Source organism: Mobula hypostoma, chromosome 18 (genome assembly GCF_963921235.1).
Source record: "Mobula hypostoma chromosome 18, sMobHyp1.1, whole genome shotgun sequence".
NCBI classification, from domain to species: Eukaryota; Metazoa; Chordata; class Chondrichthyes; order Myliobatiformes; family Myliobatidae; genus Mobula; species Mobula hypostoma.
Genome location: NC_086114.1, coordinates 19,793,928 through 19,807,152, shown reverse-complemented (window position 1 = coordinate 19,807,152; position 13,225 = coordinate 19,793,928). Strand labels below are relative to the sequence as shown.

Sequence of the window (13,225 nt, the reverse complement as noted above, 5' to 3'; positions counted from 1 at the left end):
GAGAGGTGTCACAGCAACAACTTTTCACTCAATATCAGTAAGACGAAAGAGCTGATTGTGGACTTCAGGAAGGGTAAGATGAAGGAACACATACCAATCCTCATAGAGGGATCAGAAGTTGAGAGAGTGAGCAGTTTCAAGTTCCTGGGTGTCAAGATCTCGGAGGACCTAACCAGGTCCCAATATATCAATGCAGCTATAAAGAAGTCAAGACAGCATCTATACTTCATTAGGAGTTTGAAGAGATTTGGCATGTCGACAAAAACACTCAAAAACTTCTATAGATGTACCGTGGAGAGCATTCTGACAGGCAGCATCATTGTCTGGTATGTGAGGGTGAGGGGTTATTGCACAGGACCGAAAGAAGCTGCAGAGGGTCGTAAATTTAGTCAGCTCCATCTTGGGTACTAGCCTACAAGGAGCGGTGTCTCAGAAAGGTAGCGTCCATTATTAAGGGTCCCGAGCACCCAGGGCAGGCATGCCCTTTTCTCACTGTTATCATCAGGTAGGAGGTACAGAAGCCTGAAGGCACACACTCAGCAATTCAGGAACAGCTTCTTCCCCTCTGACATCCAATTCCTAAGTGTACATTGAACTTTGAACACTGCCTCACTTTTTTAATAGATATTATTTCTGTTTTTGCACAAGTTTTAATTATTCAATATACCTATACTGTAATCGATCTACTTTATTTTTTTTCTTCTATATTATGTATTGCATTGAACTGCTGCTGTTAAGTTAACAAATTTCACGACACATGCCGCTGATAATAAACCTGATTCTGACTCTGATATCACAGCCAACACAAGAAACTCGACATCCCCCTCTCTCTTTCACAGTTCTGATGAAGATCTGTGGGCCTTAAACTTTCCACAGATGCTGCCTTACCTGCAAAGTTTTCCAAGTCTGTCCTTCAGATCCCAAAATCACCCATTTCTTCCCATTAGGCACTATAGGCCATTATCAAGTGCAGTGTTGGTGTTTGCAAAGATTTAAAAAAAATAATTGGACTACACTTTACTGGTAACACATGGATGATGCTTTATTGGATTCTGTTCAAACCCTTTGACATGTGAGGCAAAAGATATGTGGGAAGTGTTTACAGAGAAATTCCCCACTGATTAAAAATAAAATTTAAATACTTCCTCCGTGGTGCTCTGGCTGATAAAGCCTCTTATTAATTGATTGCTACTCAGGAAGCAAGGCAAGGGAAATGTATTAACAGAGTTTGTGATTTTTGTAATATTGCAAGACTTGTGTGCTTATGGTTAGTCAACATTTATGGCATTGCAAATGACATTTCCTTGCTTGGAGCAGCTGGGTTAGTCCAAACTCAGTTACCAATACATCAATGAATAATTTCTCTGAAAGCGATTGAGGAGGTTAAAGAAATGCACATGTGTGGATTACGGTAGCTAATTTACTCTTTTTTTTGAAGTTAATTCATTCATACAATGTAAATGCTGCTGATATCATCACTGTCCTCAATATCATTAGCTAAGGAGGCATTTCCCATTGCTACCATCAGAGAAGAGGTACACAAGCATGAAGAATCACACTCAGCGTCTTTATTTGGGAACAGCTTCTTCCTCTCAGCCATCAGATTTATGAACGTTCCTTGAACACGATCTTGCTTTTACACTCTCTACCTACCTACCCATTTACTTATTATTGTAACTTATGCAAACAGCTACTTGCGAAAGACATGATAAGACACAGAGGTCATGGTCACCAACTGCAACTAATGAAGACTCCAGTTGTGACGCCTAGTCGCACAACTAGACCTGGATTTCCCAGGCCAAGAGAGTAGAACTGCCCCAGTGCAATGGCTTTTCCACATTAAAAAAATCTCCTGCCCACGTTTCATTGTCATCGTCAACTACGATGGAGAACTAACCAATCATTGTAATCATTGTCATTACACTGTGCAGCTGCCACAAAGCAATAAATTTCATGACACAAGTCAGTGATAATGAACCTGATCACATCGGTGAGTCTGAAGGTACACACAGAGGATGGCAGATCATCTGGAGTTAGATGGGCTTCTACAGAAATCCAGTGCTGGCTACATGATCAGTTTTACAGAGACCAACTTTACATTTAATTCCAGATGTTTAACGGTTTGAAATTAAATGCATTAGCTTCCTTGCTTCTTGATCAATAGGCTAGAACCCCAGTTACTAATCCAGTAATTGAACCACTATGCAACTTTAAACCATGCTTATATTAAACAGGAGTTAAGATATCACACATATCCACTCCAAATGAGTGGCCTATCTGCCATCCAATACCCTTAAATAAGACACTTTACTGTATGTTACCTCCTTTCCTTTGGTACTGTTGAACAGGACTGTCAGTGAATGAAGAAAAACATGTGTTTCTGTAGCACCTCTCCTGTGCACAAGGTCTCCCACTGCTTAATGCCCAATGAAGACATATGCACAGTGATGTGCCAGAGGCAACCAGTAGATTCTCATATCGCATTAAGATGTAACGAGAGGCTATTCAGCCCATTGTATCCTGGGAAGCAGTCAGACCAATCCCATCTCCCTTTGTTATCTGCTTTTAACATGCTCCCTCTCATACACTCATGAATTTCCCCCACCGCTCTGTTTCTATTACCACCCATGTACATGAGGGGTAATTTTCAGCAACCAGTGCCTTTCCTTCTTGAGGATGTAGGAAGAAACTGAAGACCACCCCCCCCTCACTCTCTTTTGTTCCCTCTGCCTCACAGTTTCTCTCAGCTCTGTCACCATGTATGGCACCCTGCCTCAGCCCCCCTCCCTCTTCTACCCCCTGCATACCTCCCTCATCTTCTATCTCCCTCTGCCTCCCTCCCTCCCTCATCCTTGACATCTCCCTCTACCTCCCTCATCCTGCACGTCCCCTCTGCCTCCCTCACCCTGTACGTCTCCCTCTACCTCCCTCATCCTGTTCATCTCCCTCTACCTCCCTCCCTCATTCTGTACATCTCCCTCTACCTCCCTCCCTCATCCCGTACATCTCCCTCTACCTCCCTCCCTCATCCCGTACGACTCCCTCTACCTCCCTCCCTCATTCTTCACGTCTCCCTCTGCCTCCCTCCCTCATCCCGTACGTCTCCCTCTGCCTCCCTCCCTCATCCCGTACGTCTCCCTCTACCTCCCTCCCTCATCCTGTACATCTCCCTCTTCCTCCCTCTCTTATCCTGTACATCCCATCTGCCTCCCTCCCTCCTTCATCCTGTAGGTCCCATCTGCCTCCCTCCCTCCCTCATCCTGTACATCTCCCTCTGCCTCCCTCCCTCATCCTGTACGTCCCATCTGCCTCCCTCCCTCATCCTGTACGTCCCATCTGCCTCCCTCCCTCCCTCATCCTGTATATCCCATTTGCCTCCCTCATCCTGTACATCTCCCTCTGCTTCCCTCCCTCACCCCGTACGTCCCATCTGCCTCCCTCCCTCATCCCATACATCTCCCTCTGCCTCCCTCCTTCATCCCGTACGTCTCCCTCCCTCATCCCGTACGTCTCCCTCTGCCTCCCTCCCTCATCCCGTACATCTCCCTCTGCCTCCCTCCCTCATCCTGTACGTGTCTCCCTCTGCATCCCTCCTCCCTCATCCTTTACGTGTCTCCCTCTGCATCCCTCCTCCCTCATCCTTTACGTGTCTCCCTCTGCATCCCTCCTCCCTCATCCTTTACGTGTCTCGCTCTTCCTCCCTTGCCCTGTAACTGTGTCTTTCTGCCTCCTCTCCTCTCTCAGTCTCCTATTCCACCCTTCTCTCTCCCCCTCCGCTTCTACCGCCCACTGCCTGCCTTTCTCCGGTTCCTTCTCCTTCCCTGTTCGGCCACCCCTCGCTCTCCCTATCGGGTATACATGCCAGATGTAATACTTACTCCCAAGCCCATTCTCCGAGATGTTGTCCACTCTGTCATAATCAGTGTCGCAATTAACCAAAGAATCACAGCATTCAGGCAAAGAAGCATCCATATGTTTGCTCATTTCACTGATAAGGTCGTTGACACACGAGCTGCTTCCACCAATACATATGTTTCCAGGTGACAAACTCCACCCTCACTCATGCCTTAAACCAGAGTCATAAAGGCAGGTAATTTACATTTACCAAGCTCTCTTTCACCATCAAATACTAACTGGTCTACTGCCAAGAATAAAGGGCTTCTCTGTCACAGATATGGCTGTGTTGTGGAGAACAACTTTTGTCAATGTTTGCATGGGTTGAATTCCTGTCCCTCCCTCTGAGCAACAGCTTGTTTCGTTCAGCGTGGCACACAGACTGCATCAGCCTGCAGGGTGAATGCTATAGAGGCAATTAATGATTAAACAGCTTGAGGAAGCTTCCGTTTAACCAGTAAACAAATGAGTCCAGTCTTCATACTTTATAGGAAGTAAAAAAGGTGGTCCTTTCGGCCTTTGAACTTGCTCTGCTATTTAATAAGATTGCAACTGATACTGTCAATGACCATATTCTCCAATTCTCTGAATGTTCAAGATCTAATTATAATAACAATGAGGCACAGCCTCAGAATAGAAGGACGCCCCTTTAGAACAGAGATGAGAAGGAATTTCTTTAGCCAGAGGGTGGTGAATCTGTGGAATTTGTTTCCACAGACAGCTGTGGAGGCATTGGTTATATTTAAAGCAGAGATTGCAAGCTTCTCGATTAGTAAGGGTATCACAAGTTATGGGTAGAAGGCAGAAGAATGGCATGCAGAGGGATAGTAAATCAGCCATGATGGAATGACAGAGCAGACTAGATGGGCCAAATGGCTTAATTCTGCTTCTATGTCTTATGCTCTTAAAAGCCATTTACGCAGGTGCATCTGGATGCATAACGGCTTGTCATAGCAACAAATAAGATGCTCCTTGGCATCTCATTGTTACCATCTGGAAGGAGGTACAGCAGCCTGAAGGCACATACTCAGGGATTCGGGAACAGCTTCTGCCCCTCTGCCATCCGATATTCAAATTGACATTGAACTCATAAACACTGCCTCACTACTTTTTTATTTCTGTTTTTATACTATTTATTTAATTTGGCTTTTTAACATACCCATGTACTATACAATTCCGTTTTTTTTCTATATTATCATGTATTGCATTGTACTACTGCTGCCAAGTTAACAAACTTCACAACGTATGCCGGTAGTATTAAACCTGATTCTGATTCAACATCGCAGAGAGTAATCTTGGGCCCAACACTTTGATGTGTTAATGCACTGATGAAGAAGGCTTGCCACCAGCTATCGAGTTCGAGAAGATTTAGCAAGTCACCAAAGCCTCAAGCAAGTTTCTACAGATGTATAGCGGAGAGCATTCTGACTGGTTGCATCTCCACCTACTACAGAGGCTCCAATGACCAGCATCGAACGAGGCTGCAGAGGATTGTAAACTCAGCCAGCTCCATCACAATCACGAGCCTCCCACCATCCCTAAAAGACGGCGCCTCAAGAAGGCAGCATCCACCACCCAGGGGCTTCACTATCAATGACATGCCCTCTTCTCGTTACTACCACCAGGAAGGAGGTACAGACATGAACTCAAGGTATTAGGGAACAGCTTCTTCCACTCCATCACCAGATTTCTGAATGGTCCATGAACACCATCTCCCTATTTATTTTAACTTACAGTAATTTGCATGTTTTATACTGTACTGATGCCTCAAAAGAACAAACTTCACAACGCATGTCAGTGACAATATATGTGATCCCAATTTTGATCTGCCCTCTGCAGATGACTGCAAGAACTGTAGAGTGTTGTGCTGAGCTATGTATGTGTGCATCACGGAAACTTGCCTACCTGCCATCAAATTTTGTCTACACTTCTTCTGCACGAGTAAAGTAGCTAGCCTAATCTAGATCCTACTCACTCTATCTACTCCCCTCTTCCATTAGAGGATACAAAAGCCTGAAAGCAAGTACCACCCGGTTCAAACATACCTTCCACCCAACTGCTGTAAGACTATTAAATAGTTCTCTAACACAAAATAATCTGCAGATGCTGGGGTCAAAGCAACACTCACAACACGCTGGAGGAACTCAGCAGGCTAGGCAGCATCTGTGGAAAAGATCAGTCGACATTTCGGGCCGGAACCCTTCGTCAGGACTGTAGAGGGAAGGGGCAGAGGCCCTATAAAGAAGGTGGGGGGAGGGTGGGAAGGAGAAGGCTGGTAGGTTTTTGGTGAAAAACCAGTAAGGGGAAAGATAAAGGGGTGAGGGAGGGGAGGCAGGGAGGTGATAGGCAGGAAAGATGAAGAAAGAATAGGGGAAAACACAATGGGTAGTAGAAGGAGGCGGGACCATGAGGGAGGTGATAGGCAGCTGGGGGAGGGGGCAGAGTGACATAGGGATAGGGGAAGGGAGGGGGAGGGAATTACTGGAAGTTGAAGAATTCTATGTTCATACCAAGGGGCTGGAGACTACCTAGACGGTATATGAGGTGTTGCTCCTCCAACCTGAGTTTAGCCTCATCATGGCAGTAGAGGAGGCCATGTATGGACATATCTGAATGGGAATGTGAAGCAGAGTTGAAGTGGGTGGCTACTGGGAGATCCTGTCTGTTTTGGCGGATGGAGCGGAGGTGCTCGACGAAGCGGTCCCCCAATCTGCGTCGGGTTTCACCGATGTAGAGGAGGCCGCACCGGGAGCACCGGATGCAATAGATGACCCCAACAGACTCACAAGTGAAGTGTCCCTAGTATGACAAATCGGACCCTTGACCTCACAATTTATCTCACTATGATCTTGGTCCATTTTGATTACCTGCGCTGCACTTTCTCTATTGGTGTCAAAATGGTTGTTGTGACGCGTCTAGTGTGGTGGTGTTGTGGGTAGTGCTTGGTGCTCCAACTTTCAGCTTCCACTGCTGGTGAGCAGACTCGCGAAAAGGGGGGCCAGGTGTACAAGCCTCTCCCTGCCAGTACACAGCCTCTCCAACAGCAAGCCTCGTGCAGTGCCTCCTCACTGGTGACACATGGAAACCGAACTCCTTTTGGACTCAGGCTGAACAACAGAGGACGAGGAGGTGGTCTGGTCCCTGCACACATAGCACACAGGCCCACTGGCGTGTGGACATGCCCTGGTGCTCATGAACCAGATACCCAGCTATGGGCAAATAGCCCCCACTGCCTTGCGGACAGCCTCAGGAGAGACAAAGGCTATGGGAGAAAACCCAGACAGCAAATCCAGGGTGGAGCCCCTAAGGTGGCTGAACGTCATTGAACATCCTCCTGGCAGCTCCTGCAGCCAAACATATTGCTTCATAAGCTTTCCTTTGGACTACATTGGTGAGGGCAAGAGGGGGATCTTGATGACCGGGCATCTCAGGATCCTCATACCTTCCGCCCAGGCCAATGATGATGATCATCATCACCCATTGTCCTTTGAGACAGACAGATGCCAACCACCACTTTCTCTATAGAAACATAGAAAACCTACAGCACAATACAGGCCCTTCAGCCCACAAAGCTGTGCAGAACATGTCCTTACCTTAGAACTACCTAGGCTTACCCATAGCCCTTTATTTTTCTAAGCTCCATGTACCCATCCAGGAGTCTCTTAAAAGACCCTATCGCTTCCGCCTCCACCACCGCCGCTGGCAGCCTATTCCACGCACTCACCACTCTCCGCGTAAACTTACCCCTGACCCCATAAAAATCAGCAAATCTATTGCTGTTAGATTTTATTTTGCATTGTTTTTGTGAAAATCAAGTGTAATCGCTATAGAGCAAATAGAACTTTGTTTCACCTTGTTCTACCTCAATGCACTGTGTTAAGGTTTTATCTGTAGAAACAGTATGCAAAACAAGCTTTTCACTGTATCTCAGCACATGTGACATGAGTAAACCCGATTCCAAAGAACAGGAAGGACTGAGAGGAATATGGCCAAACACAGGCAGATGGAACTAGCTCAGGTCAGTACGGCAAGATTGGACGAAGGGCCTGTTCCCATGAAGTATAGCTCTATGACTTTATGCCTTCATCGTGGCCCTGAATATTCCCAGGAAATCTGAATCCACACGGTAGAACCCCCAATCAGAGGTGGAGGGGGCTTCCTCCAGCATCTCCAATTTCCTCCCACATCCCAAAGCTGTGTGAAGAAAGCCTCGTCTGTCATTAACAAGGGAGTGCTGCCACAAGAAAGCTGCATCCACCATCCAGGCCATGCTCTCTTCATACTACTACCATCGGGTGGAAGGTACAGCAGCCTTATTTTCCAAATTTTCCAAACCACCAGGTTTAGGAGCAGTTAATACCCTACAACCATCAGACTCCTGAACCAGCGTGGGAAACTTCACTCAGTTCAAGTCTGAACTGATTCCACAACCCACAGACTCACTTTCTAAGGGCTCTAAAATCATGTTCTCAGTATTATTTAATTTGCATAATTTGTCTTCTTTTTCACATTGGTTGGTTATCAGTCTTAAAGTAAAGTTTTTCATAAATTCTATTGCATTTCTTTATTTTGCAGAAAATGCTTGCAAGAAAATAAATCTCAAGGTAGTCTATGTGACATATATGTACTTTGATAATAAATATGGGGAGAATTTAAAAAATGGGATCAATGTCAGATTAGAGTTAACAGATTGTTGATCTCAGTGTGGATTTCAGGAGCTGAAGGGTATTCTTTCCACACTCTATGAATCTACGACTCATTTATTTAACATCAAGGTTCTGACCAGGATCCACTCACCCTCCCAGATTATTTTGAAATTTAAGAGAAGAATCACAGCATGCGACCAGTCAGTGAATATAGAAGTTATTGGGATGTGGGGTCAATACAACCATCATCAGGGATTAGATGAAATTCAAGAGAAGAACCACGTGACGCAATTAGTTATTGAATATAAAAGTGATTGAGATGTGCAGGCGGACAAAACCATGCATCTGCGGTTAGATTCCGCCAGGTCTTTCAGTAATACATCAAGTCAAAGTTAAGAAACTGAGCTTTTTCCAATAGATACCTAGTGCCTTCAGCAGAGAGCACTGCACAAAATGACTTACAACGTAGGGTTGCAAACAGAGAAAGGAGGGGTGTCTTATGACTGTTCTTGGCTCACAAAGTTGCACCTGGTCACAATATCTGAACATTGAATTAAACACACACCCACACACACACACACACACACCCACACACACAAAGTCCTCTCTCAGAAGTAGATGACTGCAGATAACTTCTCCTTCATCAGTGCAGCTAATGCTGGAACCCTCTGTCCGACAGCACTGTGGGTGTATCATCACCAGAATGAGAAGATAACATAATTCCACAAGGCATTAAGACATGGGAGCACAATTAGGACATTTGGTCCATCGAGTCTGCTTCACCATTCTATCAATTCCTCATTCAATTGGGGAAGAGCAAGAAATGTGAGCTTTGCCGATTATACTGACATAAAAGAGACAATTGAAACAAATTTGTATTACTGCAGCTTTAATATCTTTTATAGCCCGGGGTCATATTTGAATATTTTTAATCTTACTAATTACTGCGGTTCCTGATGTTATGAACAGAATGGTAGTCCTGATGAAGGGTCTCACCCTGAAAAGTCAACCGGTTATTCCCCTCCTATAGGTGCTGCATAACCTGCTGAGTTCCTCCAGCATTTTCAGAATCTGGTTTATTATCACCGGCATGTGACGTGAAATTTGTTAACTTAGCAGCAGCAATTCAATGCAATACATAATCTAGCAGAGAGAAGTACAAACATGCGTAATAATAATAAAAATTTTTAAATAAACTAGTATATCAATTATATATATTGAATAGATTTTTAGAAAGTGCAAAAACAGAAATACTATATATTAAAGTGAGGTAGTGTCCAAAGCTTCAATGTGTGTGTTATTCCCTATCTACACATTTATTAAAAATTGTACATACTCTCTTCATTATTTTTATTATAATTTCCTTGGTTCTGGTGTCAGCCTTGTTCTTTTATATTAATGTTTCGACTTTGATATGGAAAAACTGATACCTCGTCAGGAAGGTCAGGGTAATCAGAGGACATGGATCTCACTTGATTCGACAAAGAGCCAGAGGCAGCAATGGCAAGAACTACTTTTAGACCCAGTGAATGGCTCTGCTCAGTAATACATTATTTGATAGGGAAGCAGGTTCAATAGCAATTTTCAAAATAAAGATTGTATTACAACTTGGAGAGAAAAATAATGATGTAGGCAGTGATGAAAAAGCTGGGGATTAAATGGACACAAATCATAAGCACAAGAGAATTTGTAGATGCTGGAAATCTTGAGCAACATACACAAAGTGCTAGAGGAACTCAGTAGACCAGGCAGCATCTATGGAGGGGATGAATAATTGATGTTTAAATGGACATTAAACATTAAACGGACAAATCTTTCTCACACATTATTATCTGATGTTTTTCTATATCTTATCTGTGGGTACATATCAGAAATAACCTCCTTTAGATGTAAAGGGCTTTGACTATTAGATAACAAGACATAGGAGCAGAATTTGGCCCATCAAATCTGTTCCGTCATTTGATCATGGCTGATTTATTATCCTGCTCAACACCAATCTCCTGTCTTCTTCTCATAACCTTAGGAATTTCTCCTCAGCTGAATCATACAGCGCAAAAGACTTCCCAGACCATCAAGTTCATGATATCTCTTTGCAGCATAATCAGGCCATCTCATTTCAGAGCTCTCCCCAGTATCAAGGATATCTACAAGATGCAATATCTCAGGAAGGCAGATTCCATTATCAGTGATCTCCACCCACCATCTGGGTTATGTTTTCATCTCAAGAGGTACAAGAGTCTTTAAGACCCTCACCTCAAGGTTCAACAACTACTTCTTCCCTACTGCTATCAGGTTCTTGAACCAGCCTGAAAAGCCCAAACATAACCTCAGACTACACATCTGCTTCGCTCTCTTAATTTTGCACTAGGATTGTTATGTTAATTTTGTTGTTTATGTTTGCATGTTCAATTTTGTTCAATTTATGATCATGTAAACTTGTTAATTTATGTTTTGTAATGCTGAAAAAAATCACAGATTTTCATAGCATTTATATCCTGATGATAACCAGAAACTTGAACCTGAGGCCAACAAAGTTATTTCCCTCAACTGCTGATCCAGTTTCTCTCTGAAATTACCACTCGTCTCCACTTTGATGCACCTTTGCAGAATTTCTTAATCATTACCCAATTGCTCCAGAAAGAAGTTTTTCTTCACACCGCTCTCATGCATCTCTTGCCCAAAACCTTAAGAGTGTGTGTGTGTGTGTGAGTGTGAGTGTGTGAGAGAGAGAGAGAGAGAGAGAGAGAGAGAGAGAAATCCTTAGTTCTTATGCCATTAAAGAAGAAACTTATTTTTATTTGCCTTATCTATAGCAACCATAATACATCAAAACTCACGTCAATCTTGGTTGCAAGGAGAACACCTGCAGCTTTTCAGGCCTAATAGCGCTAAAATGCCTCATTGGGAAGCATCTTGGCATATTTTCTCTGTACCTTCTCGACCACTTTTACGCCCCTCTTGGTGTGTGGTGGCTAACACTCAATTCTTCCAACACTATCACTCCTTATTAATAGTGACTGAAGGATAAACAGCAGCCAAGGCACCAGGGTAACAGAATCATAGGTCGGTCACAGTACAGAAACACGCCTTTCTTTGTGGGCATGCTATGGAATGTGTGGTGACACTTGTGGGCTCTCCCCAGCACATCCTTGGGTGTGTTGGTTGCTCGTGCACATTTCACCGTATGCTCTGATGCACACATAATAAACAAATCTAAACCCGAATCTGAAACCTGAACTTGAGGCCATTCACCTGAACACAAGCAAAGAGTGGGCAGGAGAAGGCCACTTTGCCCCTCAATGGCCTGCTATTCAACATGATATTGGTTAATCTCCCGATCTTTCAAGAAATTATCTACCTAACCTTAAACACTTCTGATGATCAAGTCCCCACAATCCTGTGCAGCCGAGAATTCCAATAATTCATCATCCTCTGCGAAAAGTTTGCATGCGCCTCCTTTTTAAAATAATGTTTCCTTAATTTGTGCCTATGCCCCTTGTTTGTGTCTCCCATTGTTGAAAACATCTCAACATCCACTGTCATACCTCCCCCAGATGCTTATATTTCTCAGCAAGTTCACCACTCATTCTTCTAAACACCAACACACACAGACACAAACAGTTTCCACCTTTCTTGATAGAAAAACTAGCCCATCACATCTGTAGTAGCCCTCATGCAACAGCATTCTGGTAGCTTCCATTCTCCCAACCCGACCTGCAAATATTTCCCTTTCAATGATTATCTTTCTCCACAAGGAGCGTTATGACTGAATCTGCCATCACCGTTCATCCTTATAGTGTGATCTGGACCCCCAACCACTTGTTATGTAAATAGATTTTTCCCACTTGCCAGGTTAAGTCCTTTTCAGAAACATCCTCATTCTATGCCTCCATGTTTTCGAGCTATGTTGTAATGATAATTATTTCTTTATATAAACAACACAAAATGATCATTTTAAAGATCTCTGACAGGTCCTCTTTCATTCTTCTCTGTTCTTCTCTAAGAAGGACGGACTGGGCAGCTTTTCTAATCTGTCCAGAGAACTAAGAATTTAAGAACATAAGAAATAGGAGTGGGAGTAGGCCATCTAGCTTGTCAAGCCTACTCTGCCACTCAATAAGATCATGGCTGAACTGACCATACACTCATCTCCACCTATCTGCCTTTTTCCCCACAACCTTAATTCCTCTAATATGCAAAAATCTATCCAACCTTGTCTTAAATATATTTACTGAGGTAGCCTCCACTGCTTCATTCCAGAGATTCACCACTCTTTGGGAAAAGCAGTTCCTCCTAATCTCCGTTCCAAATTTATTCCCCGATTCCGGAGGTTATGACCCCTTATCCTCATCCCTAGAATCACACCATAAATCAATTCTGCATCCTGTCCACGTTCTTCATAAGTATATAGTCCAGAATTGGCAGTCCTCTAGCTGTGGCCAAACCAGTGATTTATTACTTGCCTGCTCTTTTATCAAGTGTTGCTTTGGGATCTTTTGCGTCCACGGTTCAGTGTCCCATCCAAAGGTAGGTGTCTGAAAAGGTGTGGCTTCCATCAGTCGAGGGATGCCAGTCTGGACTTTAGCGCACTGGAGTGGGACTTGAAACCATCAACCTTGTAACTCAGAGGTAGCACTGAGCCATGGCTGAAGAGCCTCAGCTTCGGTGGAGTGAGGGGAAAGGAG

General features: G+C 44.0%; 1 protein-coding gene across 5 annotated transcripts in view; it reads right to left on the bottom strand.

Annotated features, from left to right (window-relative positions):
• LOC134358370 (PH and SEC7 domain-containing protein 1-like) overlaps positions 1-13,225 on the bottom strand; it is a 179,616-nt gene that overhangs the window by 107,020 nt on the left and 59,371 nt on the right. The window contains exon 1 of one of the 5 annotated variants that reach the window (XM_063070520.1): positions 3,879-4,042. The exons of 3 other annotated variants lie outside the window; for them this stretch is intronic. The gene's annotated coding sequence lies outside the window, so the exon portion shown is untranslated. Of the gene's footprint in view, positions 1-2,321; positions 2,400-3,878; positions 4,043-13,225 lie in introns of those variants that run through there. One more of the 5 variants, XM_063070521.1, reaches the window with a different exon arrangement.